Source organism: Engraulis encrasicolus, chromosome 2 (genome assembly GCF_034702125.1).
Source record: "Engraulis encrasicolus isolate BLACKSEA-1 chromosome 2, IST_EnEncr_1.0, whole genome shotgun sequence".
Classification (NCBI taxonomy): Eukaryota; Metazoa; Chordata; class Actinopteri; order Clupeiformes; family Engraulidae; genus Engraulis; species Engraulis encrasicolus.
Genome location: NC_085858.1, coordinates 25,269,560 through 25,278,541, shown reverse-complemented (window position 1 = coordinate 25,278,541; position 8,982 = coordinate 25,269,560). Strand labels below are relative to the sequence as shown.

The 8,982-nt window shown below is 43.0% G+C and overlaps 1 long non-coding RNA gene across 1 annotated transcript; it reads right to left on the bottom strand.

The window, feature by feature from the left end:
- Nucleotides 1-519: 519 nt before the first annotated feature.
- LOC134435794 (uncharacterized) lies at nt 520-1,515 on the bottom strand. The gene is made up of 2 exons (XR_010032095.1): nt 810-1,515; nt 520-712 (listed from the first exon to the last, which is right to left on the bottom strand). It is a non-coding gene; the product is annotated as an uncharacterized LOC134435794 (long non-coding RNA).
- Between the last annotated feature and the right edge of the window lie 7,467 nt (nt 1,516-8,982).

The window sequence follows — 8,982 nt, the reverse complement described above, 5'->3', positions numbered from 1 at the left end:
CTTCAGTAACATTCGTCCACATAACAGTAGGCTTCAACTTGAATGTTGGTCATGGCCACCAGGGGGATCATACTACAGAGAATAGCCATCATTTGATATTAACTTGTGGTCCCATGCCATACCCCAGAACTTCAGGAAAGGCAAACTACTAAAATAAAATCATATATAGGCCTAATACTACCATGACCTTGTTTTCGGCAGAGGTTGAGGGTATGAACTTATGGACTAATATCTGAAGAAGACCTACAAAAATGTGGTAGGGGCCTACACAGCATGTATCTTTTTATTGGCAATTTCACTTTTGAATGCTTAATAGGCCGTATTAGCCAACTACTGGTATGTGGGCAAAGTTTTTATTTTTCTTTCAAGGGGGCCTAGACTTAGGCCTAGGGCCTACAGCCGCAGGTGTAGGCCTATTGTTGACTGTGAACAATCGAACACATTCACCACGCATTTTATACTTTGACTCCTTGAGAAACGGGATTCAGAAACACACACAAAAACACTTCTAAACTAATCGAGTTTTAGTTTTGTTTTATTTTTTGTTCACCAATTCATGTGTTTACTGCGTCGGCCGAGACTGTGATGGGACTTGCTCCTCGCGATTCCTCATTATGGCCACAAGTCGTGGAGCTTTGGCTGATGCATTTGCGCGCGGTCCCTCGAGGTCTTTATACATGGAGCCTTTCCTTGAAGCTGTTCCTGTAGATTCCTGTGATTAAACAAATATGACGATTGAAAATGAGCCAAGTCGTTACACAAATAATCAATAGGCCAACAGTTAGTGTACGAAGACCGAAACAACTTACATATAGGCGCAATTGTGGTGGACGATTCCTGTTGGTTCCAACTCTCGTTTTGGGATGTCGCGCGTTGGCACCTTGAGGTGGTGGATTCGGTTCCAAAGGTGCAACGGCGGCAGGCTGTCTCGCAGGTCCCGGGGCTTGCCCCGCCAAGCGAGTGGATCGACGAGTTGCAATGACGCGTGTCGTCTGTAGGCCTAGTCCTACGTCCGGAGACCAAGCGGCCAGGGTTGTTACCACAGACGGTTGGCCTTGGGTTTGTGTAGAAGGCCTACGAGTTGCAGTGACGCCTGTTGTCTGTAGTCCTACGCCCGGAGACCAAACGTCAATGAGGCGTGCCGTCGATACTCTTGCAGGCCCAGAGGTCAAGGGTAATATGGTTTCAAGAACTGTCGGTTGCGTATGTGTCCGTGCTCCATACCTAAAATGCAAGAATGGGGCAGCTCGAGGGTTATTCCGTGGCAGCACTCTGTGGGGCGGCATCTGGAAAGGTCATTCACTTCTGAGGCAAGTGATTTTGTTTTGACTTCTTTTCAACTTCAGAGCCGTTGACGCCCTTGAGCATCGGGCGTGGCTAGGCCATATACAATAGGGCCTGCTATATTCACTAATGGTCCCATTGTTTAAGCCCCACTTTCGAGTGTTTTAAGTTTTAAGTGTGATATTCCCTTATTTCACCCAACAAGGCTATTCTAGTCAATACAAGCATCACTAAGTCTTATTTGTCAGGTTTTTCATGTTGGTAGTATTGCATTGCATTCATCCTGCATAGGCCTAGCCTAATACATTGGAAGATGACCACTTACAATTCAACTGAGTTGGCAAATAAAATGTCTCTTGTCAGGAGGCCCCACTGTCAGTCAGTAACTGTGCATTTAAAACACTAGTTTTTTGGGGTTTTTTACTGTGCTGATATTTTGTCCGTACACTACTTGGGCAAAATGCTTGTCATCACACTTTGAATCTGTAGTAGCCTGGACCAGCCACATGCAGATTTAGCTAGGAATAGCCAGGCCAAACCAATTGTGGCTTTGTTGTCTGGATATTGTTGTGCTCTGGATGTTAAGAGAAAGGTGAGAGCGGGTTCGCACACTGAGTAAGACACTAAGGTCAAGCACAAAGAGGTTTTTTTCTCATAGATGAGTAGAGCAGACGTTTCAGGTTTCTGCCATCATCATAGGTGCCGGAAAGGGGGATGCAGTGGTGCATTATTTTGCATACCGACTTTTAGGTTCCCTAAATGAGGCTTTCTCAATTTTCAAGGCAGACAAATGAGTAGAGTGCAGCACAGTGATAAGAAATAAAGAATGAAGAAAAAAATGCACTACCACTTTAAAGGATAACTCCAGCCGATTTCAACATGTAGTTGTAATGCTCACACTACCCGGGACTTGTCAGTACCTGTTTTTTTCCAGCCTTTTCAGAGATCCTGGTCATTGTAATGGGGGCAGTTGATTGTTTATATTTCAAACAAACATTTGTATCCAAAGACAAGGACAAAAACATCCATAGGTTATGCAACATGAGCAGACAACTAGAAAACAGTGAAACTTTTTGGGAAAATATTTGGAGTAGGCCTATGTTAAGAAAGATTTTAATGTAAACAAAATCTGCCGCCATAAGAATAGCTCAGATCTTGGGAAGGGCTAAGCCAAAAAATGCAGCGTCACCGGGTACTGACAAGTCAAGGGTAGCGTGAGTAAGTTAATACAACATCATATTCAAATTGGCTGAACTGCTCCTTTTAAAACTCTTTCCGGCACCCTTGGCCATCATCAGTGCTCTTTGTGCTCACCTTTGTTGTCTACCAAAACACTATTGTTCAGTTTTGTTCATGTATAACATGGGCTAGAACTTGGTGCAGGTCAGGGAGAGTATCTCTTAACCAGTGGTGTTTTTCAAAGTGGGGGTACGCGATTTTTAACGTCATCAAATAATTAGGCAACTTATCATGTCAAACCCCCCAACTGTCCTGAATCTACTGTCATTGCTTCTCCGTTTTCATCTGTTTAGTCAATCACCTGCAATACTGGTATGTGAGCATTCCTAATTGTATTCAAACATGGGAAGAAGTTTTTTTTTTTTTTTAAATCTCACTTCAGGTGAAGTGGGTGGACTGCGTATCCTCGCGTACGGCGCCCACTACACCCCTGCTCTTAAGCCGGTACAGATTGATGCACAGGTCTACCGTCAGTGGCGGAACAATCGCACACAGGGCCCCAGGGCAAGACAATGATAGGGGCCCCCATATCACCTGCCATGGTCGCAATAGGGCCCCCACCACCAATACAGGAGGGCCCTGGGGCTAATGCCCTGCTTGCCCCCCCTATAGCTCCGCCCCTATAGGGGCCCAAGTGCCAAAGCCCCAGCCATCTCATATTGTGTAAAATCACTCTTAATAACCATATTTTCACAAATTTATCAGAGTACTACCCCGATACCCCCAACAACATAGATTTACAACATTAGCTCTAAAAACCTGAATTATTGTGTGCAGTAGCAAGAGGAGGGGCTCTTGTTGTCTGGCCCAGGGAATCATAATCTGGCCCTTCTCTTACCCCAATCAACTGTCTACAAGGTGTTCAAGGTAGAGAAGGTGGAGAATGACTGGTCATACGGGGGCCCCTTGTGCAGTAAGTGCCCCTTCTTCACCCCCAACATCCTGTAGCCTTCTATTGTCAAAGATTGCTGGTGATGAGTTGGCCATTTTTGATGTAATGATGTGAGAAGAGGTTTGTCACTCTCTATTGTCATGGAAATCACTCGAAACTGAAGAAACAGAAAGTAACAGAAAGATGTGTTTCAAACCCTCAAGCTGAAGATATGAACAACATGTATTTATCAGTTGGTTGTCTAAAAATTCTGAAAAACAGAAGTGGTTTATTTTACTGTTAGATAGATATACAGATGACCCATAACCATGTGAGTCAAGTATAGCTTTTTGGCTTGTTCTGAGGTTGAACTTTGACTGTGGTCATGTCATGTGTCAGTCAAGTCACATAGATGTCCTTAATTGCCATTTGAATATTTTTCACAAGTGTATGTTCCACACTGGTCAGAATGATGAACATAAATGGTGATATGTATGCAGAGTTAGGCCTTCTTCCTGGGCTTCAGTTCAGATCACATGTTGGTCAGAACTCTAAAAAGAACAGAAGTCGTCTGACAGGACACTTACATGACCCCTATGTAAACAACCATACAAGCACTACACATGTGAACTGAATAAAGATAGGACTTTTTTTAAAGCAATGATCTTAATGAAGAGATGGCAGGTAGGAGTAGCAGGACCAATGCCATTGTAATCAAGGTCTTCCTGCACTATCTACCTTGGACACTCTGGACTCGAACTCACGACCTACCAATCACAGCAACCCTCTGGCGTTACGATGCCACTGAGCAAAAGGTCTAGACTAGTGTTTCTCAACGGGGGCTCTACAGCCAAGGATTAGGATAAAGCTGAGAGAGGGTGGTTCTTAGTCGCCATTGGGGGAATTAGTCCATTTTATTTTGTAATACGAGGGGGGGGGCGGTTGGGAAGCTCATTTATATGGTCCAGGGGGCGTTTACTCAAGAACCACTAGTCTAGGCCGATAGCTTAGCACCATCACATTTGTATGAGGCTTTGGGAGGCAAGTTTACTAACATTCTACTGCCGGACTCAGCTAGTTGGCATATATTGCACACCACACCCAAAGTTCCTCTCAAAGACACTCAAAGTTCCTCTCCAACATTTACAGTCCCAGGAAAAAGTTTGTACACCCTTTGACATTTCTTACCTTTCTGTCAAAATTGGTCATAAAACATGGTCTGATCTTCCCGGAAATCACAAGAAGGAACAACCAGAGTCTGCTTTAACTAATTCAACCCAAACATTTACAAGTTTTCATATTTTCATTGGCCATAAGATGTAAACATTCACAGGACAGCAAGGCATAAGTAAGTACACCCTTGCATGAAATAGGTTTTAACCCTAAGTTAGTCGCAATAACCTCAACCAGATGTTTCCTGTAGTTTCAGATCAGATTAACAAAACAATCTGGATGTATCTGGTCTCCCTCTTCTTTAGAAAACTGCCTCTCGTCAGCAAGGTTTGTGGGATGTCTGGAGTGCATAGCTTTCTTGACTTCATGCCATATAATCTCAATTGTTTTTTTGTCAGGGCTTTGACTGGGCTATTCCAGAATGTGTATTTCAATATTATTAAGCCATTCTAAAGTCGATTTGCTTCTTAGGTATGGGTTGTTGTCACATTTCAGCACCCATCCTCTTGTGTGCTTCAACTGTGTGACAGACAACCTCACTTTTTTCTGTAAAATATCTCGATAAACTTCTGAGTTCATTGTTCCACTGATAATAGCAAACTGAAAAGGGCCTGAGGCAGCAAGGTAGCCGCATATAATGATGCTCCCGCCACCATACTCAAAGGTGGAGATGATGTTTTGGTGAAGGTGTGGTTCTCCAGTTCTCCTCCAAACATGACATTGTGTGTTCCCCTGAACAATTCAACTTTGGTTTCAACGTTGGTCTACAGAATATTTTGCAGTAATTTTATGAAGCATATAAATGCTTTTTCGCAAACCTCAAAGGTGCAGCAATATTTTTTTTGGACAGAAACCCCATTAATTTTAGATTGGCAGAATGAATCCCATTTTTAGCTATTCTTGGTTACATCTCCTCTTCTGAGTATGGTTGCGTGAGCATCATTATATGCGGCTACCTTGCTGCCTCAGGCCCTTGACAGTTTGCCATTATCAGTGGAACAGTGAACTCAAGTTTATTGTGATATTTTACAGAAAAAAAACGTGAGGAAGTCTGTCACACAGTTGAAGCACACAAGAGTATGGGTCCTGAAATGTGACAACAACCCATACTTTAGAAGCAAATCGACTTTAGAATGGCTTCATAATAATGAAATACACATTCTGAAATAGCCCAGTCAAAGCCCTGACAAAAAACAATTGAGATTATATGGCATGAAGTCAAGAAAGCTATGCACTCCAGACATCCCACAAGCCTTGCTGATGAGAGGCAGTTCTCTAAAGAAGAGGGAGACAAGCTACAAACAGATTGTTTTGTTAATCTGATCTGCAACTACAGTACAAGTCTGGTTGATGATATGGCAACTAACTGAGGGTTAAAACCTACTTAATGCAAGGGTGTACTTACTTATGCCCTGCTCTCCTGTGAATGTTATGGCCTTATGACCAATAAAAATATGATAACATGTAAATGTTTGGGTGGAATTAATTAAAGAAGACTCTGATTGTTCCTTCTTGAGATTTCCGGGAAGATCAGACCATGTTTTATGATCAATTTTGACAGAAATGTAAGAAATTTCAAAGGGTGTACAAACTTTTTCCTGGGACTTACATATGTCAGAGCTACACTACCGTTCAAAAGTTTGGGGTCACCTTCATTTTTGCAGTTATTTGTTTGCAATTCAAGTTGCAAACATCTTTTGAATAGCTTGAAATGGAATAATGGAAAGTACTGAACAGCCACAGGTGAAAAAAGGTTTGATTACCCATAAAATTGGTTAAACTGGACAGAAGAGTGAAATCTAACCAAGCCTTTTCACCCATTTATTACATAGAAATACGTGTTTTAGTCCATTTTTCTACAGACATTTCTTTGGTTTATCAGAGAATACATGTCACTATTGGAAAGCTCAGTGTCTGCCCTTTCCAATGGTAGGTGTATGACATTTGTTGAGTTGCCACCTCGTCCACAAATTCAAGTCAAAGTAGCTGCATGATTTTCTAGCCATCAGAATGAGCCTACTTATGAATGCACGATCCATTGTCTCAGCGATGTTTTAGTGTGCAAGCCAGTGCCATACATCGTTGGAAAGTGTAGATTCTCCTCTTTCAAATGATGTGTATATCATCCGGCATTGTATGAATTGACAGGAGCAGACATCAACTTTTGCATGCATGGGGCTCATAGAACTCATGGGCAATTCTGGACCTCATCTCATCCAAGGAATGAATCTGTAGAACCACAACTGGTTATTATTAATGCCAAAGGAGTCTACACTTTGATTAGTACACCAGACTAGACACTACCTTAGTTAAGGTACACTTTGATTAGTCAAAAGTTAGTAATACATTTTGGTTTGTCTATACAAGTAAATCCATTCAACAGTTACTTTTTCCAATATCAAATTGCTTTTGTTGCATGCATTATTTTCAAGGAACAATTACTCTATACACTGATTCTATACCAGAACTGAAATTGAAAAGGAATAAGCTTAACTGTCAGAAAGAAGCATTGTGGGAGGAGAATGTGGTGACCCCAAACTTTTGACCGGTAGTGTATGCATAGCTTAAATTACTACAATGTGATAAAGAGATGGGTTGCAATAACAGATAACATAAACAACACTAAATCACGTCATTCTTCTACCAATGACATGTGAAATGCAGCTCGATGCCCTGCCTTCTTAAATTATTCAGTCTAGCTTTTATTGTTAACATTGACAATTAATTCGCTGAGACTTGTTAATTAATTGACCAACTCTTTTGTTGTCTTTAAAAATGTGCACAAAGGCAGAAACTTCAGTGCATACCACTGACATTGACCATCTCTCTCTATCTATCTATCCAGTCATACATTTCAACTAATATACATGTAAATCGTTCCTGACTGAATCCTGACTTTTACAAAACTTGTTTTTTAATACAAGAATAATCTCTCTCTCTCTCTCTCTCTCTCTCTCTCTCTCTCTCTCTCTCTCTCTCTCTCTCTCTCTCTCTCTCTCTCTCTCTCTCTCTCTCTCTCTCTCCCCCTTTGGGTATTGGCAAGAGAGTGCAGGCAGAGGGTAAGGAGGTGGCTGAAGGGGTGAGGACAGCTAAGGGCGTTTCTGCCGGACAACTGCCCCCCACCCCCCACCCCCTTTATTTAATACTGTATCCAGCTGGCCATTAGAAGACGTCCCTGCGCAAACTGCTAACTCAAGCTGCACGCTCTCCTCTCCTCTCCTCTCCTCTCCTCTGCCCTCCTCTCCTCCCCTCTCCTCTCCTCTCCTCTCCTCTCCTCTCCTCTCCTCTCCTCTGCCCTCCTCTCCTCCCCTCTCCTCTCCCCTGTGTGCTGTGGCAGTGATGGGCTTCAAAGAGTGCTTACAATTCAGGTGGCCAGGTGTGGGTGTCTGCATGTGTGGGAGAGAGGGAGAGAAGGAGAGGGATAGGGGAGGATGTGTGTGTTGGGGAAAGGGCTGTGCTGGTTCAGGGTATGTTAATGTGTTTGTTAAAGGAGAAGGTTCATTTTTGGGTGTGTATTTGTGTGTGTATACAAGTAAATAGAGTCTCTTTTCTCTCTCTCTCTCTCTCTCTCTCTCTCTCTCTCTCTCTCTCTCTCTCTCTCTCTCTCTCTCTCTCTCTCTCGTATCTGTGTGGATATACAAGGGAAAAGCGGACTGTGTGTTGTTGTCCATATTTTTGGGACTGTGTGTGTCTGTGTATTGAGTGGTGAGGCAAGGTGTGTGTGTGTGTGTGTGTGTGTGTGTGTGTGTGTGTGTGTGTGTGTGTGTGTGTGTGTGTGTGTGTGTGTGTGTGTGTGTGTGTGTGTGTGTGTGTGTGTGTTTTTGGTCGAGTGTGTGTGTGTGTGTGTGCCGTGTGTGCATGTGCTGCCCCTCCAGGAGCATTTGTGCTGAGGCTCATTTGCACAGCGACATTTAATTGGCTGCAACAATTAATTAATGTGTCAGAAAGTTGGCAGAAAAAGTTCATTTAAGAGGATTTTAATACGCAATTAGGGGCCAACTAGAGGGAGACAGAGAAAGAGAGAGCAAGGGAGAGGCAAAAAAAGAAAGAAAGAGGGAGAGAGAGAGAGGGATGGAGAGGGATAGAGGGAGGGAGGGAGGGAGGGAGGGAGAGAGGGAGGGGGCACTGGTCCATGAGAAGTGTGCATGTGGCTGTGCTGGAGTCATGTATGAGGTGTAACTTCCCTAAGGCACAGGCATCATTCTGTGGATAATAATCTTGTGAGGGAGCCATCTTGGAAAATGAAACACCCCCTTAAAAAAAAATCCAACACCCTCTTGCTTCCAAAGCGCATCTTTACTTAGATCTGCCCTCTACCATTCTCCCTCTGCCTTATTTGTTTATCATTTTTGAAAACGTTTTTGCGGTCAAGTGATTTTGTTGGACCGTCGCTGATCAATTATCATGAAGCTAAA